The sequence below is a fragment of the Pelodiscus sinensis genome, chromosome 26 (genome assembly GCF_049634645.1).
Source record: "Pelodiscus sinensis isolate JC-2024 chromosome 26, ASM4963464v1, whole genome shotgun sequence".
In the NCBI taxonomy this organism is placed as follows: domain Eukaryota; kingdom Metazoa; phylum Chordata; order Testudines; family Trionychidae; genus Pelodiscus; species Pelodiscus sinensis.
Genome location: NC_134736.1, coordinates 15,926,816 through 15,952,494, shown reverse-complemented (window position 1 = coordinate 15,952,494; position 25,679 = coordinate 15,926,816). Strand labels below are relative to the sequence as shown.

At 48.2% G+C, this 25,679-nt stretch overlaps 1 protein-coding gene across 1 annotated transcript in view; it reads left to right on the top strand.

Moving 5' to 3' along the window:
• The window catches only part of OPCML (opioid binding protein/cell adhesion molecule like), a 1,026,659-nt gene that overhangs the window by 25,587 nt on the left and 975,393 nt on the right, over positions 1-25,679 (top strand). Inside the window, exon 2 of the mRNA XM_075909407.1 lies at positions 25,200-25,262. The gene's annotated coding sequence lies outside the window, so the exon portion shown is untranslated. The remainder of the gene's footprint in view (positions 1-25,199; positions 25,263-25,679) is intronic.

Here is a 25,679-nt window from a genome sequence, read left to right as displayed (position 1 = left end):
CTGAGGGCAGAAGGCTGGCATGGGGGTGTTGGGTGCAGGGGACTCTGGAGTAGTGTGGGGGTGGGGAACTCTAGGGGTTAGGGCTGGTTCTGGGGGACCCTGGGAGCTGGGACTTTTGGCAGACCTCCAACATTGCATTTGCATATTAATTCTTCGCATAAAGAATATGCAAATAAATACTACCAGTCCACCAAAAATTTGTGAATGGGTTTGGCAGAGCCTGGTATAAAAAAGCTTGCTGTGGTACACCCAGTCCTGAGGAGCTTTGCTCCTTCCATCTTGGTGTGGAGTGTCACAGTTTTGTGGGTGGGGGTTGGGGGGAAGAGGTGGCCTAAAGCTGAGTAATGTCTGGAAAATGCCATTTCCTGGTGCCCAGAGAAATTCATAGATGTATTCAGAAAAATATGAAAGGAAAATCATTTTAAAAAATCAGTTTTGTTCCAACATTTTGTTTCTAAACAGATTGCATTGGTTTGCGATGCCATTTGAAATGTTTGCTGGGTTGTAGTGAAGTGTTTTTAGCCTCTCTTCCCCCCCCCCCCCCCCCCCCCCCAATTTTGGAGAAAAGAATTCAGAGGAACAATATTTTTTCCTCAGATTTCTTGGTTAAGCCACTGAACTGAAAAATGAATTACTCATTCAACTCCAGTGTGGATGCCGGTATGCTGAGAAACAAATTGAAACCCTCACCTATTTCACAGTTAAGAGTCTGGAAATTCTTCTGGGAGCTTTAATTGTAGCAACATCCTATGAGCACAAAGAGCCTGAAAGTGAAATGGGTTATAAACAAAGTGAAAGTGACTGGCCTAATTTCAATGTCTGTAAAAAAAACCCCAACAAACAAACAAAATTGATCAGAGTAAACAGAATCAAGGGCTGAAGAATAAAGTGCATTTTAAAAAAACCTTTTGGGTTTTAAATTTGAGGTGACGTTTATAATACAGTTAGGATTTTTCATTAACTGGGTAGCATGCTTTGAAATTGCCTGCAGTTTGGGGTTGGAGCAAGGCAAACTGCTTGACAGAAGTCAGTCCCCTGAAAGATACGTCCTGGGACTGAAATGGCTGTCGTGACACTGCAAATGGAAAAAAGTGTTTTGTTCTGAGGTACAAAGTGGCGGTTTGCATGCTCTTGCTGTGAACAGGGAATGTACGCTTGGAAAGATCGCTGGAGATAGCCCGTGTCCCTGATCTGCCAGATCTTCTGCATGTCGTTCATTTGCTCAGCTCTTGCCCTTTTGTGAATGTTAGCCACTGTTTTGCCTTTGCATGGTCCCAGAAAACTTTCCTGTGCATGCAAGGTAACCCAGACTCCTAAAAGAGTCCGTGTAGGGCTATTCCTATGCTCCCTCATCTTCCCTGTTATTAGCGGGTCCCCTTGCTCTTTTAGAGGGAGGATAAATTTGGTCTTAATTGTCGCTAGCACACAATTTTCACCTAAGGGCAAAATCGGCGCGGTCATGGAATTTAATTGTACCTAGATGGGAAACAAAATTGGGAGCATGATTTTAAACAATGACTAGTGACTTTTGAAAGGAGGGGGCAGCTCAAGACTTCTTAAAAGGGGCTGATAGTCAGAGGGGCAGATGTTTTGAAAATCAGGCCCTTTTGATATCATTTCAACTCCCCCAGTCATGAGCCCCGTTTTAGAAGTGGCAGCCTGTTTTGGGGTTTTTTTTCATCTTTTCCTGGAGGCAAGGTGTGCTGTGCTTTGTCATTACTACTTTAACAAATCCATTTGTTTACTTTTTGCTGGGAGAGTAAAGCCCAAACTGAGATCGATCAATTTCGCATTGTGTTTCCAGTCAGTTGCGCTGTCTGGTTGACATTCAGTCAAGTGGCACAAAGCCTGGAATTCCAACTGCAATGCAGGAAAGTCTAAATCCTCTTCTGCACCCTCCAAAATGGTGTTTGCTGAATCTTACCCGTCTCCCCTAGTACAAATCAGAATGAGTAAAGTTTCGTCAATGGCTCTGCAAATGCTATCTACTCACATTAGGTTTTGTAATACCCATTCAAAATCTAAATGTAGGGCCTTGATCCACCAATGAGAATTTATATAGCACTTCTCACGGTTATAGCTAAGTACTAAACATTATTCCTTTGGGAAAAAAACCCTATAATCTTGAATTATACAAGCACTTAGTCTTGCTGGCTAAGTACCGTCTAGTATATGATGGATTGTATGGATGGTGAAGGGTGCATTGTATGTACAGCAAAAGACCTGCTAATGCTCTGCTTTCTTCTTTTTCGCCCTGAAAAGAGAGTCTCTGATTTTGCAAACCCGTCCTTATGTGCTTAATTCTATGTACATGAGTAGTCACATTGAGTTCAGTGAGAACTGGACCTAAGCCACAGACTTTAATGGAACTATTCATGTTCTAAAGTAAGCATATGTATGAGTGTTGGTGGGATCCGGGCTGTTGATGCGTCCAATGTTCTGGTAAGAATGGCCATACTGGGTCAGACCATCTAGCCTAGTGGACCTTAGATGGACCATCTAAGGTCCATCTAGCCTAGTATCCTGTCTGCCAACAGTGGCCAATGCCAGATGCCCCAGAGGGAATAAACAGAACAGGGAGTCATTACCTCCCCTGTCATCCATTCCTGGCTTCTGACAAACAGAAGCTAGGGGAACCATAGTTGGGATTGGTCCTGCCTTGGGCAGGGGGCTGGACTTGATGACCTCCTGAGGTCTCTTCCAGCTTTACGATTCCATGATCCCTACCCATCCTGGCTAAAGCCATTGATGGACCTAACTTCCATGAATGTATCTAGCTCTTTTTTGAACCCTGTTAAAATTCTGGTCTTCACAACCTCCTCTGGTAAGGGGTTCCACAGGTCAACTGTGCATTGTGTGAGGAAATACTTCCTTTTGTTTGTTTTGAATGTGCTACCTATTAATTTCATCGGGTGACCCCCTAGTTCTTGTGTTATGGGAACATCAGTAACTTTTCCTTATTAACTTTCTAATGATTGTATAGACCTCTATCATATCCCCTCTTAGTCATCTCTTTTCCTTGATGAAAAGTCCCAGTCTTATTAATCTCTCTTCATATGGCAGCTGTCCCATACCCCTAATCATTTTTGTTGCACATCGGGCACGCCCCCCCCCCCCCATCGATCCTGGACCCCGTCTGCAGCAAGATGAGACTCTGCCAACCAGTAGTATAGAAAGGGCTTATTGCTCCTCCAGGATACAACACAGCATAGATGTGATGTGGTTTCAGGAGTAAGGGCCAGGATGCCTCTGACCCCTTGGATTAGGGGGTCCATTGTCATTATTGGACCCTCAGCACTCATTTATGGATGCTTCTTTCATGATTCCCAGCCAGCAACTCACCCTTCCCCCAAAACCTCCCTTCCTTTTGTTCCCTGCCTGCCCTCAACCGGTCCGACAGGTTGGGTCTTTTTGCCTACGTGACTTAAGGCAGCCGTCCTGCTGGGCAGTGCTACAGGTACCGGCCAGTAGGGGTCAACCCCAGCCAACATACAGCCGCCAGTGGATCCCCAGAGGGTATGGCCTGCCCACTACATCAGAAGGGGATCATAATATTCACATGGGCGTACACGGTTTAATATAGCGGCAATACGATAATCTGTGTCTTATTCTCTATCCCATTTGTAATGATTCCTAACATTCTGTTTGCTTTTTCGACTGCTGCGCCACATTGAATGTATGTTTACAGAGAACGATCCGCAATGACTCCAAGATCTCCCACTTAAACTGCTAATTTAATCCCCGTCATTATGTAGGTATAGTTGGCATTGTTTCCCAATATGAATTCCTTTGCATTTATCAACATTAAAAGTCATCTGCCAATCACATAGTATGGTGAGATCTTTTTGAAGCTCCTCATAGTCTGCTTTGGAGTTAACTATCTTGAACAGTTTTGTATCATCCACAAATGTTGCCCCCTCACTGTTTAGCCCTTTATCCAGATCATTTATGAATATGTTATATAGGGTTGGTCCCAGTATGAGCCCCTGCAGGACCTCCCTCGTTACCTCTCTCCATTCTCAAAATTGATTATGATTACGCATAGTCCATGAGGCGTTCCCAGTACTAAGTAACACTATAACTGGAGTTGACAGTAGGAGCACTGTAAATACAACATATCCATATCACTGTTGGATATGATCAAAGAACAGGGGGAACAAGAGTAAATGAGCAAAATTATTTGAACATTGATAGAGGGGTTTTTAGGATAGAAATATTTTATGCAAAAAACAAAACCAAAAAAAGATGGTGTTTACCTCTCCTTATGTGAATATTTCCCCCTAATCCTATGAGTCCAGCAAGAAAAGATATCTCTGCCCTTATGTAATGGGTAAAGTTTTCAGATCGGACCATGTAAGCTTTGATGCTTAGGTTCTATTATTAAATTTCACTGAAATACAGGCTCCAAAGAGCTTTAATCCAGGTCCATACTAGACCTGGAAGGTCAGCTTAAGGTATGCAACTCCAGCTATGTAAGTAACCTAGTTGGAGTCAACACATCTTAAACCAAGCTTTGTGCTGTCTTCACAGTGGGAGGTTGTCAGGAGCAAATGCTTCCATCAGCTTTCTCTACTCCTCACTACTGTAAGGAGTATTGGCACCCACCAGGAGTGCCCTCAGTGTTCTAGGGTCAGTTTTATTCAGCATCTTTATTAATGACCTGGATGAGGGGATGGATTGCACCCTCAGCAAGTTTGCGGATGACACTAAGCTAGGGGGAGAGGTAGATATGCTGGAGGACAAGGATAGGGTCCAGAGTGACCTAGACAAATTAGAGGATTGGGCCAATAGAAATCTGATGAGGTTCAACAAATGTAGAGTCCTGCCCTTGGGACGGAAGAATCCCAACCATAGTTATAGGCTGAGGACCAAATGATTAAGTAGCAGTTCTTCAGAGAAGGACCGGGATTCCAGTGGATGAGAAGCTGAATATGAGTCAACAGGGTACCCTTGTAGCCAAGAAGGCTAATGGCATATTACAAAAAACAGGACTATGTAGCACTTTAAAGACTAACAAGATGGTTTATTAGGTGATGAGCTTTCGTGGGCCAGACCCACTTCCTCAGATCAAAGAGTGGAAGAAAATTGGAATGACCATATATACCAAAGGATACAATCAAAACAATGAACACATATGAAAAGGACAAATCAAATTTCAGAACAGAAGGCGGATGGGGGGGAGGTAAATGTCTGTGAGCTAATGGTATTAGAGATGATAATTGGGGAAGCTATCTTTGTAATGGGTAAGGTAATTAGTGTCTTTGTTAAGACCTATGTGTAAAGTGTCAAATTTAAGCATGAATGACAGTTCAGAGGATTCTCTTTCAAGTCTGGTGTTAAAATGTCTTTGAAGCAGGATGCAGGTAATCAAGTCGTTGAGACAATGCCCTTTCTGGTTGAAATTGCAAGACACTGTTTTTTCTTTGTGATCCTGTCTAATATCCGTTTTGTGGGTATTGATTCTTTGGCGAAGTGTCTGAGACATTTGTCCAATGTACATAGCAGACGGACACTTTCGGCACATGATAGCATAAATTATATTTCTGGATGAGCAGGAATATGTGTTCTTGATCTTATAACTCAATTGATTAGGTCCAATAATGGTATCTGCAGAGTGAATATGTGGACAAAGCTGGCAACAGGGTTTGTTGCAAGGGAAAGTTCCAGGATTGGTATTAGTGTGGTATGTCCTGTAGTTGTTGGTAAGAATCATCTTGAGGTTAGGTGGTTGTCTATAGGAGACTATGGATCTGTCTCCCAGAGCCTCTCGGAGTTTAGTATCCTGTTCCAGTATAGGTTGTAGTTTATTGATAATGTGTTGGACAGGTTTAAGTTGGGGGCTGTAGGTGATGACAAGTGGTGTTCTATTGTTGGTTTTCTTCGGTCTGTCTTGAAGTAGATGGTTTCTGGGTATTCGTCTGGCTCTTTCAATTTGTTTTTTTATTTCTCTGGGTGGGTAGTTGAGGTTTATAAATGCTTTGTAGGGATCCTGAAGTTTCTGGTCTGTCAGTGAGATTAGAGGATCCATAGATGATGGATCGTATGGTGTGTTCTGGATGGGAGCTGGAGGCATGTAGGTAACTGTAGGAGTCAGTGGGTTTTCTGTAGAGAGTGGTGTCTAATTTTCCATTGGTGATTTGTACTGTGGTGACTCATACAGTTACTTACATGCCTTCAGCTCTCATCCAGAACACACCATACGATCCATCGTCTATAGCCAAGCCCTTCGATACAACCGCATCTGCTCTAATCCCACTGACAGAGACAAAGGTAGCTTCCCCAGTTATCACCTCTAATATCATTAGCTCACAGACATTTACCTCCCTCCCACCCCCCATTTGTTCTGAAATTTGATTTGTCCTTTTCATATGCATTCTTTTTTTGATTGTATCCTTTGGTATATATGGTCATGCCAATTTTCTTCCACTCTTTGATCTGAGGAAGTGGGTCTGGCCCACAAAAGCTCATCACCTAATAAACCATCTTGTTAGTCTTTAAAGTGCTACATAGTCCTGTTTTTTGTTTCAGCTAGACCAGACTAACATGGCTACATTTCTATCACTAATGGCATATTAAGTTGCATTAGGAGGAGCATTGCCAACAGATCCAGATAAGTGATTATTCCCCTTTATTCGGCTCTGATGAGGCCACATCTGGAGTATTGTGTCCAGTTCTGGGCCCCGCACTATAAAAAGGATGTGGATGCATTGGAGAGGGTCTAGCAGAGGGTGACCAAAATGATTAGGGGGCTGGAGCACATGACCTATGAGGAGAGGCTGAGGGATTTGGGTTTGTTTAGTCTGCAGAAAAGAAGAGTGAGGGGGGATTTGATAGCAGCCTTCAACTTCCTGAAGGGAGGTTCCAAAGAGGATGGAGAGAGGCTGTTCTCAGTAGTGACGGATGCAGAACAAGGAGCAATGGTCTCAAGTTGCAGTGGGGGAGGTCTGGGTTGAATATTAGGAAAAACTATTTCCCTAAGAGGGTGGTAAAGCACTGGGATGGGTTACCTAGGAAGTTGGTGGAATCTCCATCCCTAGAGGTTTTTAAGTCTCGGCTTGACAGGGCCCTGTCTGGGTTGATTTAGTTGGGATTGATCCTGCCATGGGCAGGGAGCTGGACTTGATGACCTTCTGAGGTCTTTTCCAGCTCTATGATTCCATTTATTGGGTCTTTATTAGACCCACTAAATCAAACACCAGAAGATTGATCTCCGGCTTGGCAAGTGGAGAGCATTTTAAACTCCTATGTCACTTAACCGTTTATGAAAAATTTCCCACTAATGTTGTTTAGGTGCCTCTAGAATTTTATATATGTAGGTACCTATTGCTCCCATCACCACAGCATATGGGCACCTCACATTTAGCCTCCAGTCATCCTGGATGGCAGGGATGTTGCATTAGTGCTGGTTTACAGATGGGACCAGGGACACAGCGCGATGAGGCAATTCTCCCTATTTCTCACAGGAAAGCTGTGGCAGAGCAAGGAACCGAATCCATATTTTTCTGAGCCTAATTCCTGTTCCTTAATTCTCCAACACCCCTTTTTCTGCAAACTGTTCAGGACCCAGGCTGTCCTGACTCAGGCTGCCTTTCATTGTGCATGTTCAATGCCTGCCATGATAGAACCCTGATGAGATCTCTAGTTTCCACTGTATGGTGAATAATGACTACATTGCCTGGGGACAGATTTTAAACCCCCTGAATAGGTCCAGTGCCCCATTACAGAGCCCTGAACCAGCTGGCTCACCATTCAATTGAACCTCGCTGAACTGTACTTAAGAGGATGTGTGTGGCTGGAAAGCAAGAGAGCTTAGCCAACCGGAATGAGCAGCCTCCCTGTTCGGTAGAAAGGAGGGTATTTGCTTCAATTATCCAGCACATTCTAGTATGGCAAGAGCGTCCCTTTCAAGAATTAGTTCTCCGTCAATTATAGTCTCTGAATCTGGCTTGGTAATTAAATGCCAGCTGACAGTAAATATCAAACTGCTTGGGAGCTGTTGTGAAATATAGACAAGTGGATTCTGTGTGATTGCTTTGGTAATTTGCTTTTTAATCTTTAATACCAATTAAATGAAGGGAGATAGAAGCCAGCCTAGTGGATGCAGACTAGGAGCCCAGCTAACATGTGGTAGCAGAGGACTCTCTTAGATGCTGGGTGCTCAAGAGGGCTGAAGGGGGTGGAGGGATGTGTGCGCAGAGAGGCCGCTCTCCCCACGCCAGGACCTCGGCAATGCCTGTTTCTTCTTCCCGAGCTGCAAGGCCAGATAGCCTGGAACCACTCCTTCCCACCGCAGCATTCACTGCCCAGCCTGGACTTGGTGAAAGCACCAACCCCCAGCTCCTGCCAGGCCCAATCCAAATCTTGACATCTCGTCTCTGTTCCGTCATGTTCTCAGAGCCCCATGACAGTCCTCAGGTGGTTCTCCATCGCCGGGTGGTTTTATTCTTTAAGCCCCAAGTAGGCAGAGCTGGCCTCACCATGAGGTAAACTGAGGCGGCCACCTCAGGTGCCAGACTGTGGGGGGGAAGGGGGACACCACTAGGACCCAGAGTGTAGAAAATTGTGTCTGCTGCTGGTGCAGATGTTTTCTCTCTGCTCTAGATGCACAGAGATGGGGGAGTGCCATGAGAGGAGTAGAACAGGAAGAAGACAGAATTGAGACCTTTCAGTTTTGGCCCAAGCGAGGGGGCATGGGGATGTCATTTGAGCGCCCCGCCTCAGGTGCCAAAATGTTGTGGGCAGGTTCCTCTCTCTCTATTAAGTGTCAGGGTCCAGTTGAGACAAGAGGACCTTGTCATGAGGTGGCACTTGGCTTGCTATGACACAGCTTCTGCAAGCTTCCAGGTGCCTCTTCTACTCCATGTCTGGAGATCTTTGCATAGCATCGTCTACTGGCAACCGGTCACCACTGTAAGTGGTTTCCTCCACTGGCCTCTCGATGTAGGATCCTAGGGATTGGAGGGGACCTCAAGAGGTCATTGAGTCCAGCCCCCGGCCCAAAGCAGGACCAATCCTGACTAAATCATCCCAGCCAGGGCTTTGTCAAGCTGGGACTTAAAAACCTCTAGGGATGGAGATTGCAGCCCCTCCCTAGGGAACCCATCCCAGTGCCTCACCACCTTCCTAAGGAAATAGTTTTTTCGAATATCCAACCTAGACCTCCCCACTGCAACTTAAGACCATTTCCCCTTGTTCTGCCATCCGTCTCTACTGTGAACAGCCTCTCTCCGCCCTATTTGGAACCCCCCTTGTTGAAGGCTGCTGTCAAATCCCCCCTCATTCTTCTCTTCTGCAGACTAGGGTTACATCTAGACTGCACTGTTAAATCGGAAAAAGATACATGATTTGCTCTTTCGAAATTTGGCATGTCTACATGGCGCCAAATTGCAAAAGAAAATGCTCTCTCAAGCCATCCCTTATTCCTCATAGAACGAGGTTTACGGGGTTGGTGAAAGAGCATGTCTATTCTTTTGACATTTTTTTTCCGAAAAAGCGGACGTGTTCCTTGGACGTGTGTTGCTATTTCGGGATGCCTCTGGTATCCCAAAATAGCAACGCAGTGTAGACGTAGCCAAAATAAGCCCACATCCCGCAGCCTCTGTGCTCCATGTGTAGGTCATGTGCTCCAGCCCCCTAGTTATTTGGAGAAAGTCCAGCTGAGGGCAACACAATGTGTCCACACCCTTTCTGTAGTGGGGGACCCAGAGCTGGACGCAATACTCCAGATGTGGCCTCACCAGTGCCCAATCAAGAGGAATAATGACTTCCCTAGATCTGCCAGCAATACTCGTACTAATACTAATATGCCTCTAGGTGGTGGTTCTGCATCATCTGTAAGTCTGCTGTGGCTATGTGGCCCTACTCAATGATTCCACATGTTTCTTTGGGTTGCCCCCCTGAGTACATGTCAGGGCTTTGTGCTTCCCATTTTTGCGTTTCTCTAGTACACATACTGTGCAGCTGCTCAGTTGGGGGTGCTGAGGGGAAGAAACCACCAGAGTGTTTTCAGATTTGACCATCCGAATGTGCGCTTGAGAAATCGAAAAACACACCACAAAAATCAACACAACAAAGTTGCCTAAAACTCCTATTTCCATCCTTGTAGGAGGGTGCCTGGCTGACTGGAATGCTAACGTCGCCCCTGTTTGCATCCTTTTAAACAGGAGCCGATAAAAGCAAATACGCCACTGCAAATAATTATAATATTTTAATTGCGTTTCTTCGGGGCTTTTGTTTTTGCAGGAGACAAAGACAGCGTGGCGAGCTGTCAACCCTGCCTGCCCGTCTTGTATCCACAGAGCTTTCACATATGCTGCTAGCCCCTTTGCTGGGTTCCTTTGATCTTTATTGTAGCCCCCCCAACTCCTCTCAGGGCCGGGGGGGGGGGAGAGGGGGCGGGGTTATTTCCTTTCTGGGAGCTGGTGCCCGCTTTAGTGACCAGCAGAGGATGGGGGCTTGGGATCCATGGATTCTAGTCCTGCCTCTGGCCGGGGGTCGCTACTTCCTTCTGTAAAATGGGGATGCTGACAATCCCTACACACAGTGAACTTGCACACAGGTGCTAATGTTTACAGAGTACTTGGGGTTCCTATGCTAAAAGATGCAAAATAGCATTCGCCAGCTGCCTTGGGTGGTGTTGCAATCAGTCTGCTTGACAACCAACTTTCTACAGAGCTAACAGCCTCTGTCCTTGTTTTGCTCTCTGGACATCTCAAGGTCAGTCCCGTATCCTTGGTCCAGCTCTTAGGGGCAGACAAGCCAATCTGAGGCTTTGTCTCTGTGCTGCAGAATTAGGTGAATGTGAGGCTGCTTATGTCGACCTACCCCGTAAGTGTCTACACTAAAACGCCACTCCCACCGACGTAGATTGCCCACTGTGCTGGCTTACTAAGTCCACCTCTACAAGGGGTGCAGTTGTAACCACCACTGGGCAGATCTGAACCTGAGATCTCTGGAGCTTAACATAGGAGATGCTACAGTTTGAGCTATAAAGTCCGCTGGCTCCCAGCTGGGGCTGTAAAGCTCCCTTGTTCTTAGCTCTCGCTGTAAGTGGTCTAAGTGCCACTCCATGGGACAGTGACCCACACCTGCTAGGTGTGTGGGCTACAGGGCTTAGCTTGCTGGAGTTAGGCTGATGCAGTGTCAGTGTGAATGCTGTGCTACTCTCGTCGCTGCCTTTCGGAAGCCATCCCCCAGTGCCCCCACACCGACGGGGGCTAGCACTTCTGGGGAGGATGGCCGGCTCCAGGAGTGTAGCATGAGCAAAATTAGGTCGACTTAATTTTGAGTGCGGATTGGCCCTTGATGACCTGATGCTAAGAAGGCAAGAGGCAAACCTGACCGGTTGCAACTCTGCTCAATGAGTCTAGTCTATTCACTTCCCTCATCCAGAAACCCCTAAAGCCACATGACTAGCGCTGTGCCCTGCCGTGCTCTCTTTCACCCTCTTCTCCTGCAAGGGGAAACTCAGCTGAGTTTATTTATTGAATACCTGCCATCCTTTGAGCTAGATAGCCATTGAGGGACCCAGCCTCCATGAATCTATTAGCCAGGATGGGTAGGAATGGTGTCCCTAGCCGCTGTTTCTTTCTGGAAGTGGGAGACCGAGGAGGGATCATATGAGGATTTCCTGTTCTGTTCTCTCCCTCTGGGGCACCTGGCATTGGCCACTGTCAGCCGACAGGACACTGAGCTAGATGGACCTTTGGTCTGACCCAGTGTGGCCGTTCTTACGTATGTGGTTTCTTGAAAGGACTGTCACAGAAATGTGCTGGCATCTTCTCCGAGGATTTCAGGCAGTTCTTTGATCCTATGGGAATTCATCCCACAGCTTAAGATGGGCTCTAGAGAAAGCTCTTGTCTCCTCCACAGACAAGCTTTATCCAGCTGTTGGTCTGTTTTCTGTAAGCGGGGTGCTTGTGTGGCCACTCAGGGGAGTTTCAAATGCCGCCCAGCTGATTAGCAGAGCGCCCCCAGCTAGGTTTTGTTTCTATTGGTGATACATATTTGCATGTGCCTCGGTGCACATAAACATGTATTCCGCACATGGATCGGAAAGATTAGAGGGATGGTTTGGGCTGGGGGGTGATTAGATCCATAGTGCTTGTCTCAGGCCTCATCCTACAACACCAGCTGATCTTTTACAGCTGCTCTGTCATTACAGCTGTACCTGCAGCTTTCAGCCCTTCACCGGATTTCCCCTGGCCCCAAGCAGTCTCACGTCTAACCCTTCTGCAAGGAGCCCGATTGCTGTCCTGCAGCAAGGCTGTCCGCTTTGAAGTTGACACCATTTCTTCGCAGTCATGTTGCAGCTTTTGCCGCACCCAGGCACTCACACACACGCTCTCTCTGCATGTGGGATGCCAGGAACTCCCTGCAAATAAATGAATTCACACTTCTCTTCAGTTTAAACAGTGAAGAGGGGAGGGACAGGGGAGGAAATAGCCACACTCCGCATGTTGAGCCAGCCCTTTGCACCTCTTCTCATCCTGCAGAGTGAAGGCCATTAATTAGCAATCGAGACCAGAACTACGAAGGGATTTAGGCACCTACCACCTACTAAACCCATGAGAGTTAGATGCCTACATGCCTCTGGGGATGTGACGCTCAGTTCCTTGGGGAGAAGTGACATACTCCCATCTTTTAGGGCAGATGTGTTTTTTAAACCATCCAGTGTAAGTTGTGGTATCTCTTGCAGTCCAAATGAATGTTCATTGCCTATTGCTAGATTTGCAGCATTGCCAAACAAAACATTCAAAATGCAGGCCCTGGAAATCATGAGACTCAATTAAAAATCGTTAGATTCAAAATAATAGTATTAATGGGGGTATTTGTCTTTATTTAATCTCAGTGCAGAGCTGGTTGCTCATCACTCTTGTTTTAATTCAACAGTCCCCACAGGCGAACCACGTTCTTTGAAATAAACCTGGAACAGTTGCAACAAAACTACATTTCCCAGAAGGCCACAGACTGAAAGGTCAGAGGTCACACCTCACTCCCTGGATATAAAAGCTTCAGAGGGACCGCTGAGTTAGTCTGTAACAGGAAAAACTTAAACAACAACAAACCGTCTAGTAACACTTTAAAGACTAACAAAATATGTAGATGGTATCACGAGCTTTTGTGGGCACAAGAAGAAGTGGGTTGCACCCTCAAACATTCATGATACCATCTACATGTTTCGTTAGTCTTTAAGGTGCTACTAGACTGTTTGTTGTTTTTTAAGTTTTTCCATGGGTATAAGCTGCCACAGCTGTGGGCTGTTTGTGCCTTTGCTGCAAAGAAACCTGGTCTTCAGGGAGGGAATTGGGTGGTCAGTAGCAGCTTTCTACCTTGCATGTAGGGTAAAGTGCTTTTAACTATGTATAAATCCTCATGTATAGTGCCTGGGTTCTGCATTGGAACAGAACTTACAGAAACAGCTTCCTAGTCCTTCATTTGCCCCTAGATCCTGCTTTCTGAGATGCCCCAGCCAGCCCTTGGCCTTGAGGGCGGGTTTGCAGGTTGAGTAAATTAAAGAGCTTGTGAATCTTTCTTCCTTGCCTTCCTGCCCAAGGATAATCCCTGTGTTTGACAGCAGCCTCCTCTTCCCGTTCACATGCATGTACTCGCATATTCCACACTCCCAAGCCCGCGCAGCAGTGTTGCTCCAGACTGCAAGCGTTGCCCTGGCCTTCCAGGTACTTTCTGTTATCAGCGAATCATAGATTCCCAGGGCTGGAAGAGACCTCCGGAGTCCTCGAGTCCTGCCCCCTGCCCAATGCAGGACCACACGGTTTAAAAGCCACCCATCCCATGGGGCAGGCCATGTGTTCAGACCCCATGTCTGCAAGTAGCAATGTCTGTTTGCTCTTGCATAAATCTCTTGCCCCTTATGCAGCTAGTTATCAGACACTGTGTTTAAAGCCAGGGTATCTCTGTGCGGTGACAGTGGAATACGGAGAGCACAGATATGTAACAGCTAGTTCTATGGGGCCTCACTGTTTAGAGGAGTGGATGCCTGTAGCTAAATATTATAACGCTTAGCACTTATGGGCTTTTTGCCCATAGAACTGAAACCACTTTCCAAAGGGAGAATGCCCTTATTTTCAGGTAGGGAAACTGAGGCACGGGACAGTGACGTGTGTAGCTCCAGGGACACAGAGCAAGTCACTGGCACAGCACCAGCCATCACTGCTGATCAGTTGGGTCTCACTGTGACACCCCGTCTGTCTGTGTCCATCTGTGACCCTTGTGTGACAGGGACCATCTGCACCTAGCAGGGAGGGCTCCTGATCTGTGACAGGGGCTCCTACGGGGTGTACATAATAGCTGGGAATCTAACGGGATCCCCTCGTTCCTGGTCTCATACCCTCTCTGCTGGACTGTAATCTGCATGAGAAGGTAGAGGGGGGTGTGTGTGTGTGTGTGTGTGTGTGAGAGAGAGGGGAGGGGGGAGAGACTGTGTGTGTGTGTATATGAGAGAGACTCTGTGTGTGTGTGTGTGTGTGTGTGTGAGAGAGTGAGAGACTCTGTGTGTGTGTGTGTGTGTGTGTGTGTGACTCTGTGTGTGTGTGTGTGTGTGTGTGTGTGTGTGTTTGTGTGAGAGAGTGAGACTGTGTGTGTGAGACTGTGTCTGTATGAGAGGGGGAGAGAGAGAGAGAGAGTGTGTGTGTGTGTGTGTGTGTGTGTATGAATTAATTATAGCCAGAGCTGGTAGCCAGGAGTCCTCTGGAAAACTTAATATGTGCTCATGTAATTGAAGACTGTATCATCCTTAGACATACGTGCCAGGGGGTGAATGAAAGTTAAATGCTTGACTTGGTGATCTTAACATTTTTTAATACAGTTTGTGTGTGTGTAATGCATATAGAAAGTGGGGAGTACGAGTAAGTGGCTCCTGTTCGATCTTTTGGTGCCCAGCTGACTTCTCCTGTGGCCTTTTCGGCTGCCCCGAGAGTCTAAACACGCTGGGGGAGGGAGATCACGGGGGAAGAGGGAAGGGTTGGCGCGCACATACTAATTAACATTTTCATCCTCCTCCTTCCCCCTGCACATTGCCTCTTTTCGACTCACTTGATCATACCCTGCCCCAGCCCGAGACCAGGCTGCGGGTTGCTCAGGTCTGCTGAGGACAGAGGTGTGGCGAACCAAGTGGTTGGACATTGCTCAGCTGGCTAGTTGCTTAAAACCCCGTGCTGCAGGAGGATGGCGTCTGTTGCTCCATGAAGCCGAAGCGACATGCCATCTGTGTTAGTGTCTCCCCGCTGCGACTCGAACGCTGCCCTGGCTGTGCCTGAGCATGGTGCTGGAGGAGGAGGAGCTGAAATGCCTTTCCAGGCAGAGCCAGCTAGAAATCCACTGGGTCATTTCAGCAACATGGAAACATGCCGGCTATGTCTACGCTGCAGGCTTCTTGCGCAAACACTTGTGGAGCGTCCACACTACAAGCCCGTTTGTGCACAAGAAAGTTTACAGTAGATGGTCAGAAGAGAGGGCTTTTTGCACAAGAGCTATTCCTCTCCCCACAAGGAATAAGCCTTTTTGCACGAGAGGATGGAAACCCCTATGGCTAAAATGGCCATCACAGCTTTCTTGCACAAGAGAGCGTCCACACTGCCATGGACACTCTTGCGCAAAAGCACACGGCAGCGTGAACGCGCTCTTGCACAAGAACTCCTATGCAAAACGTTCTTGCTCAAGAAACCTGAAGTGTAGACCGAACAAGGGAGGAAGAAGGCGCTTCTGACAGCCTCTGCTTGGGAAGGAAAAAAACCCCTAAATAAGAAGAATGGCTCAAAAGAAATGAAAGGTACTTATGGAAAAATTAATGATCCAGTATCCATCAAAACAGAAGGCAAATAGAGAATTGGGTTCCATTTATTCAGTACAGTATTCAAAGTATACTTATCGGGGGAACCCTGTCCAACATCTTTGAATACGAAGGGCTGAGACACACGTCTGGTTTGAGAAACACGCATAGCGTCAGCAGTCTCACTCAATTTCATAAAGCCACCAGAAACAACACGTCCCAGATGCTATAAAGCAGCTCATTCTGTAATATCATGTTCCATTAGTCACGTTGCTTAGTGCGCGACGGGAAAGCGCTCAGCTGCTAGGGTGCCTGGACGGAGCTGAACGTGTATGAAAACCTATTCAGAATCGGGGGAGAGGCTTCGAATTCTGCTGCTCCGTTCCACCGACGTGGCCAAAGGCAGAGGGGCTGAAGCCATGTCCTAGGCTTTGGAGTGATTCTGGAATAGCTATTGTGCTTGAAATTCAGGCCCAGAGTAACTTCATTTGCAGACGGGCTCCTCGTGGGAGAGACACCAGACGGAAGTTGTCAGAAACGGCTGGGAATGGCTTTAACAATGCAGCTCTATTAGCTGCCACCTCCTGCCTGTCCTCGCCACTGGGCCAGTGTGATCTAGGCTGCGCGGGAGACCAGGCGTCCCTACAACTCCAGGAAGGCGGCTGAGAGGAAGGATGGTTTTGGGAGTGAGGCTGAGGGACAGGAGGTCTGGGTTCTATCTCCAAAGTCTGCCACAGACTCTGGATAGCCATAGCCTGCTTGTGCCTCAGTTCCTCTCTCCCTGCCCCGGTTCCTGGGGATAACCACCCACCTCATGGGGGTGCGGCCAGGATAAAGCGTTAAAGATTCCAAGGTTCCCAGCAGCAAGCCTGTTTAAAGCCCCCCATTTGTAACGAGCCTGAGTCCCCCCACCCTCATGCCTTCCGATCTTTCCTTCAGCCGGCAAGTGAGGCTGGAAATCTTACGGGAACAGATACTCTCTAGGGCCTCTCGCTCTGGTTATGGGCCAGACGTACCAGAGCAGCCCACTCCATGGTGCTTGTGCATGCAGGCTGAGGGGAACCTAGCAGTGCAAGGGCCGGAGTGAGTTTCCTTGGCCAGAACCTCGAGAGAGGCTCCAGTTTGGGGGTGAAAAGGAGAGACGCTCGCCGGGGTGGGGAGGGGTGCGTGTGAGAGAGAGAGGTGACTTCTCATTCCTGCCCCCACCCCATTCTCTTCCCCTTGCCCTGCTGTGTGGGAGGGAGGTGTTCTCTCCCCTTCTGTGGGACCCCTTTGGATCAGTCCTGGGACTGGGACCTGTTGCCAGCTGACCCGGGTGCAGCAACTTTGGCAGCCAGGGTTTCAGTGGAGACGAGCGAGAGGCCTGTGGGCCCAGCTGCATTTCCTGCATTTGTCAGTCTGAGGAACGGCTGCTGCTCTCCTGGCGGAGTCCAGACCCTGCGGAGACCCTCGCCGGACCAGGCCGCTGCTTGCTCCATTTACAGCCTGAGGCACTCAGCCAGAGCGCTCAGCAAAACGCATCAGCCCGGGCTTACGTCTGTCCCATTTGCAAGACTCTGACGTGGGGTTGCCAGGTGTTCGGTATTCACCCGGACAGTCTGGTATTTTCAGCTCCTGTCCGGTGGAAAAATTCAGAAAATACTGGACACCTGAGATGTCTGATATTTTCTGAATTTTTCCCCGGCCAGGAGGCGAAAAAGCTGGGCACCTGGCAACCCTACAAACACTCAGCGCCTGACCTCCCTCCCTTGGCCCCCATCACCCTCAGCCCCCCGACCCTAGCCCTCATGTTTACCTGGTTCCCCAAGGCTGCCGGCACAAAATGGCTGCCGGCCAAAAGATGTAGGGGTCTTAGTGCTCAGCCGCTCCCCTGTTCCTGTCCCTGCACTCAGTCTTATGTGGACATGCTGTTTAATGCCGTTTTATTTTCATTTAATAAGTCCCAACAGAATTTTTTCCTGGTGTTTTTTTTTGGGCACGGGGGTGTTCGGCATTTTTGTTTCAACCATCTGGCAACCCTTCTCTGACGTGCTCGCTCCAGCTGGGTGTCTGGTGGGATGGCGCTGAGCAGCCAGAGAGCAGAGGGGGCAGGGAATTTTGGGAAGACAACTGGCATGCCCGAGCCTGACAGCATCCAGGCCTCACCCGCCAGGTCTCTCCACTGGGGCTCGGGTTCATGTGCAAGAGACAGCATGTGGATGTGGGTGCAGAGGCACAGGCAAACCGCCCAGTCCCCTGTGTTTGAGCCTGGGCAGCTAGCTGGGGCTCCCACGTCCACACGGTTCCTTTCAGGGGGCCCACCCGAGCCTTGTTAGAGCAAGTCCGTCTGCCCGGGTTGGGAGGCCCAGCGCCCGTGTAGCCATGACCCAAACGGTTTTCTGGCTGAAGGCAGCATGTGGCGTGGGAGAGGGGATGGGCAGGGCGTTGCAGGCTGCAGGTGAGAGAGTGGGAGACTTGGGGAATGGCCCACCTGGGAGTGAAAGACAGAGGGGGAGGCGTAATCCCAAGACTTGCAGCTGCCTCATTGGCAGCATCGCCTGAGGGCAGGAGAAGCTGCCAGTGACAATTACCTCAGACCGTCTCTCGTCCTCCTTACACCAAGCACCTAAAGACAGCCTCAGTTTTCCTCCAGGTTTTTGTATTGCAGCAGCCCCCGTCACGGCCCTTAGCCCCGGTGCGCTCGGTGCTGCACAAACCAAACAAAGGGCAGCCCTGTCGCCATCCACTGCTCCGCCGGCGTGCCATGACTGCTGGCATGTGGTCTGGGGAGCATGTGGTCTGGAGCCTGTGGCAAAAGGTTGGGAAAGCTGATTCCATTTCCAGCCCCGTCACGCAGGGTACGTCAAGGTTGCGGTCGCACCCTGTGACCCATGTTCTCTGTGAACTGAGCTCTTCGGCGGCCGCCCAGGAGAGATTCAAATGATGCCCAGCTGATTGGCAGAGCACCCACAGCTGGCAGTATGTGTTTCAGGGTGGTGCACATATGTGCATGCCTCAGTGCACAAAACAAAATGTATTCCACACAGAAATGGAAACATTAGAGGGAATGTTGTCTCTGACTGCCGCTTAGCTAAACATACCCAGGCTGGATAGGGTCTAACTAGCTCGGGAACTGAGAGCCACAAAGTGGTGGCAGTATGGGCTATATGATCCCACTTGAAGTGCAGGGTTGTTACTTGGGTGGCTAAGCCATGATGAAATCGGGCCCTCAGGACTTTGCTGCTTCAGTCTCCGAGCTGGCGAGAGTAAAGGCAGCTCAGATATGCCTTCCGCTGCAGTCCCACCCAGCCCTGTGCACTTGATGAGTTCAGGTCTGCCCTTGAGCCTCCATGCTGAACTATGAACCAGGCTTTGCAATTGCTAGACCTGGTCTCACCCCCATGCCAATGTGTTCGTATGGCACTGTCCTGAGGGGCTGTCATGACCCTGCCAGGCTAAGGGGGGCGAGAGGCAGAGGCAAACCAAGACAAGAGACTTGTAAATTTTTAGAAAACGCAGGAATTATACCAGGAGCATAAATAATATGGAAAGTTACCAATTACTTACTACTTATCATAATAAACTATAGGTTACCACTCATCAACCTTTGTGAACTCGTACAGGCGACTCCTCCTCGCTCTGTGCAGTTAATACTGAATGCATTGTTATTAGCGAGAACAAAAGCGAGAACAACACGCTGTGTCGTGTCAGAGAAGACTCAGCTTTTCCTCACCGTGGCAGCCAATCCAGCTGTACTGTTCTTTGCTGCTCTTTGGCTTGAACCGCTCCTTAGATCCGCTGCTGCTGCGGCCGGGCCTCCTTTCGCCGTACCCAGGGTTTCTTCACGTGCTGGGACCTCACATGGCAATTAGGAACCTTTGAACTGGTTTCCGTCACTTTGTCGGTCCCTTGTGGGCCGGCGTCTCGTTTACTGTTGTCAGGATCTGTTTTCCTCCAAACCTCGCTCTTTGAGCTGTTCCCCTTTTTCACCCTTTCGATTTCCTTTCAGTTTTTTTCTCTTGATACTCTCTCTGCTACGCCTCTAGATGGGGTTTCCTTCTAAGTCCCCTCTCTAGCAGTGTCTGCTTGCATGCGCAGCACCATTTCTTCTGCTTCTCCTGACCCGAAACCTTTCCTGGTTTCCTCCTTCCTCCTCCTCACTTCCCAGTGCCCTGCATTTATTCCCCTCTTGTTCTTTTACCACAGCTCTGATTCATCCACTCGCTCCTTCCCCTTTCTTCTCTGCTCTCATCTGAAGAAGTGGGTTGTGCCCACAAATGCGCATAACACTAGATAGATATATATATTAGTCTCTAAGGTGCTACAGGACGACTCCTTGTTTTTTTAAAGTCACAGACTAACACAGCTACCCTACTGAGACTCCTTCTCTAACAGGTTTTGCAGCGCCCTTGGCCTTTTAACAGACCTCCTACCCCTTACAGCACATAAGTCACCACATCAGGGACTCCTACAACTGCACAATCTCTAATGTGATACATGCTATCAAGTGCCATCTATGCCCCTCTGCCGTGTATATTGGCCAAACGGGACAGTTTCTGCGACAAAGGATAAATGGACACAAATCAGATATTCAAAATGTTAACACTGTAGAGGAACATTTTAACCTGCCGGGATAGATGTGGAGAAATTGGAAAGGGTACAGAGAAGAGCGACAAGAATGATTAAAGGTCTAGAGAACATGACCTATGAAGCCAGGCTTCATGAACTGGGCTTGTTTAGTTTGGAAAAAAGAAGATTAAGGGGGGACATGATAGCGGTTTTCAAATATCTAAAAGGGTGTCACAAGGAGGAAGGCGAAAATTTGTTCCTCTTGGTTTCTGAGGACAGGACAAGGAGTAATGGGCTTAAAGTGCAGCAGGAGAGGTTTAGATTGGACATTAGGAAAAAATTCCTAACTGTCAGGGTGGTCAAATATTGGAATAAATTGCCAAGGGAGGTGGTGGAATCTCCCTCTCTGGAGATATTTAAGAACAGGTTAGATAGACATCTGTCAGGGATGGTGTAGATGGAGCTTGGTCCTGCCTTGAGGGCGGGGGGCTGGACTCGATGACCTCTCGAGGTCCCTTCCAGTCCTATTATTCTATGATTCTATGATTCTATGATACTCAGGAATGGATTTTAAAGTAGCCCTGCTTTTACAAAGGAATTTTACAAGCCAGCTACAGGGAGAGAGAGGGCAGAAGTCACCTTCATATGCAAATTTGACACCTTCTGGCTTGGCCTGAACAAAGACCTGAACCAGTTAACGTATTAAAACACCACCTTGCCTTGCATTCAACACCCTATTGATATCAAAAGCTAAGCATGGGACATCTCCATCCCTCTCAGTTAACCTCATTAGCACCTGCACTGCAATTGGCAGGTCATTTTTTCTCCCTCTCCCTTCTTATTCTGAGCCCCCCCCCGCTTTTTTCTCCACTCAAGATCATCTCATCTGAGGAAGTGGGTTGAACCCACAAAAGCTCATGGCACTACATATCTATATTGCTATATTTGTTAGTCTCGGAGGTGCCACAGGACTACTTGGTTTTTAAGTTACAGACTAACACAGCGACCCCGCTAAGACTTTTACCTCTTCTAGAGTATTTTTCATCAGGGCGCATTAGCATGTATTAATGTGCTCAGGTCCTTTCGCCACTTGGTGCATTGCAGGCAGTTGACTGGTAATAGCATGTGGGTAGCTCCCTTCTTATGCCATTGCTTGGTTCATTTATATAAGCCCAGCTGGATGGTCCGTTTTGCTAGCCACTGTGCCAATATGCAGGCTCTGTCTTGGCACTCAATACATTTCAAGTCAGTCTAAAAGCATGCAGTTGCTCATGTGTAATCCAGGGGGTTTTCCACAGTCAACCCCCCTGCCTCGCCTCTTCTCCTCTGGGCGGAAAGAAAGACTGATTGAGAGGAAGCCACTCGCATGTCTCTGACATGAACTTTGCACTAGCTCAGTCTGATTCCCTGGGGTCGTTCGGCTAGCACGCTATAGCTTATTGCCCTTTCTCAGTGGGAGGGGGAAATGGGTGTTGAAGGGAGGATCTGGCAGAATGGAATTAAAGTGCATCACTGTTGTCATTACTAGTCATTCCAAAGTAATTCAAGTCACTGTGAGTTAACCTTGATTTTTTTTTTCTTGTCACAATCTCAATGATCACAAACCAGCAATGTGATTGTTTTCCTCCTCCTTGATCAAACACTTTTGTTTGAAGGTAAAGCCCTTAGAAAATATCAGAGTAGGATGTTTGGACGGATGTGAATTTGTCCCCCCCAAAATGTATTGAAAACGAGAAATTGGTTGAAACAGATCCTTCCCGGGGAACGGTTTCTGTCGCCACACATCAGCATTTTCTGGGTTTAAAACCATCCCATTGAAAACTTCTCGCCAAGCTCTGGTGCACACACAGGGCTCCTTCCTCACTTCTGTGATATGATTTTAATCGTTTAACCAGTTAACTATTTTGATTGACATTTTACATCCTTAGTGGGGAGAGGCGGCGGGGTCTTCCCCTGTGGGTGTGGTGTCCACCTTAGTGATCTTTGGTATCTGACATCCACTCATCCCAAAGTCCTCTAGAGATGCCCCAGTTCGTGCAGCAGGTCCATGGCAGAGCTCTCAATAGAGCCTGGCAATTCCGTCTCCCAACCCGCTGCTCAAACCACTTGGCTAAAGTCCCTCCTCAAACCAGGAGTAGAATCCAGGCATCCCGATTTGCACCACTGGAACGACTGGCTCCCGAGGCTTCCACGTTAACTGGCCCGGGAGGAGTTCTCACCGCAATGCACGCCTTTTCCCTCTGTCCAAAACCACACTGCAGCTTGTCAGTGGCCCGGATGTGAGGATGATCCCAGAAAAGATCAGGGATGATTCACGCAGGGGACCCCATTGTCCTCACTTTCTCCCGTCCGCCCACCCACCATATCACTGCTCACCACTACTCGGCACAGCCCGCTCCTCTGCAGCCGTCCCTCCCGAAGCCCCTCCAGACGGCTGGAGTCTGCATTTGAATAATGAATTCTGTTGAAGACGGAAAAGCTCGGAGTTCCATCTGTAACAAGACTCGAAATAATTACAGCTGATGATTGCCTGGTACCTCAGCCAGAAAAAACAGAACAGATTTTGGCCGCCAGCAATTACAAGCAGCACCCGCTTGAGTACAGAGAGAACTTTTAAATGAATACATGAATACATTTCTGCAGATCAGAAGGCAGAGGATCCAGCATTCCACGAAGGGCAGAGAAAGGAAAAACCAAATAGTATCACCCCACACATGGAGGAGATAGGAGACAGGTTGCCCCACAGGAAGAGGCAAGAATTCCCTCTCCTTCCACGTGCCCCACTGAGGGGAGGGAATTCTCCGTTCCTTGTGGGGAGTGAGTGCTGAGTTGGGATAGAGAGATGCTGCTCTGGCAAGGATGAGGCCTGTGGCTCTCGGCCGGACAAGCCACTCCTCCGTGGTATAGGGAGCAGGACACAAGACCGGATGTCCCAGAGAGGGAGGAACCCGTTGGGCACCCGCTAATGATCCTGAGGAAGTGAAATGATGCGTATGAGCTTTCTGGGACTCATAGGCCCATCTGGGAAGTCAGGCAGGAGGCTGCAATCTCTCTGAAGGCACAGGCTGGAGAAAGACTTCCAGTCTGGTCAGCCCGTGCTGGCCCTCCAAACAGGAGCCCCTTGCCCTCAGCTCTCCTCCCCTTGAGATGACCTGCCTACCTAAGCAAGGTGGGGATGACGATGCATTTGAATAACTCACTGCCCCCAGTTCTGTGGACACAGCCGTGCTGCGTTCACATGTCCAGGTGCCTTGGCAGCGGGTGTCTTCTGGTCTTTGGTTTTCCATTGATCAGGCAGGGTCTTCCATTCCAACACATTGATTCCAGCGCAGGCAATCCTAGCAGCTCTGTCTCTCAATACCAAGCCTGATTCCCCCATAACCCAGAGAGAAAGTGATTCATTTTTTGTGCCACAGTGATGCCAAGGTGATCGTACCATGTCACAGTAGTGGTGTTCCAATCAAGGAGGAACTGGTCCTTATTATTTTGGAGCCCTGCAGCTGTGGCACCTTGCAAACAAGCAAGCAGACAGATGCGCTGCTTTGTGGAGCTTGCAGTACTGTACAGGGTAAGCAGATGAGCTGTTTGATCAATGATTGACTTTTCACTGTATGCGTGTGCCATGCACAGCACCTGGGAGCCTCAGTCGCTGGGTGGTGTCCTCTGAGCACAAAGCAACAATGAGAAACAACAGGCTGGGCAGAGGGGGAAACAACTCAAGAACACATTTTGAAAGAGTTTGTGACAGCCCTTTTCCCACCCACAGCTTCTTTTATGAGACTTAAAAGTGTGTGTGTGTGTGTGTGTGTGTGTGTGTGTGTGTGTGTGTGTGTGTGTGTGTATCAAATGTGCCCATCATCATCATCATCTTACTGAAGTTCCAAAAGCTGGTGAGATCTGGCTATTTGGATGAAGCTTGGCTTATGTTGTCCTCTCTGATTCTTTTATGTTTGATCAAACTTAGTTTTTTCTGAGGACTGGAAGTTCCAAATTAAAGCATGGGATGCTGTTCCCATGAGATTCCCAGACTCAAGAGTGTTGACTAGTTTAGTTAGAGTTAGGAGAAGCATCTGAAGGAACTCTTAGATAGCCGTGTGGGCTAGAGGAATGAATTTTAATTCTGATTCTTCAAAGGATGTTGTGTTTTCATTTTGCCTGTATGGCCACTTGTCCTATGAGCAGACGCTCTACATCTTAGAAATGACCTGGACACAGAGCCAGAGAACAGACTTTTCCTGATGATGTGCTCACCTTCACAGAAGAGCTGCACCATAACGAAACAACAAGCATTTCTCCTAGATCTTATTGCCCATACATTCAGACCAGCAGAATGCATAAGATTGTATAACATCACCTGGTATTTCCTAGCAACGTACAGGCTGTGTCACTGCCTTAGGCAAATCTCCTTGCATCAGTTCCTCTGTTTTCCCCATCTGCAAAATGGAGATAATAGTCAGAGGTGGTAAGAAAATGTATACGGTACTTTCATTTCTAGGGTGATTTTCTGATCTGGTCTGAGTTAGAATATTTTACTGAACTGATACTGCGAGGCAGGCATAATTGTTGTAACTGTCAATACTGGGAGGTAGGCACTCTCCACAAAAAAAGGAAAAAATATAAACCCTGGTGGAAATATGGGAGGGCAGCTGATCCCGTGTATCCCCTGTGGGTTGTCTCTGCAGGGAGAGATGAAAGTAGCTTAATGATTGCATGGTGCTTTGAACACGTGTGGTGTTTTGTCAGCGCTGCATATGATTATTATTCTGCAAACCTTTAGTGGTTTCCTTAAAAAGCACCACGTCCTCTGCTGAGAATATCCACGTTCCGAGAGTCCTCAGACCCTGTTTTCTTTGCCCCCCAGAAAGTGCCTGACCAAGCTTGAAGGGAATGCTTGACCAGCAGTTGCGGAGTCTACCTGGGGACTGTAAGTACATGACACTATCTCTTTTCTCTGCACTATAATCGCCGCTGCTTTGACTTGTCCTCGTGTAGTATGTCGAGATTCATCGCTGCTCTTGCCTTGTTCCACTCCCGTCTACCAGAATCTGCTTCGTTCTCCTTGGCACCTTAAAACGGTCTCTCATCTCAAGTGTCCTCGAGGAGCTGTGTGGCACGGCCCGTTTCCTTCCGCACGCAGCTGCTCAAATTGTTCCGTGGCACATGGGGGGGGGGTCCTTGCCAAGTGGTGTCTGCTCCGGTGGGCTCCTTATGCTTCTGGTAGGCCTAAAAATCCACCTCCCTTGTCTTGCTAATGCAGGATTTGTCCCCCTTCTGCTGCCCAGTCCAGTCGGAAAGTGTTCTGATGAGCTCTCCATCACACTGCCAGTTTGGTAACGGAACC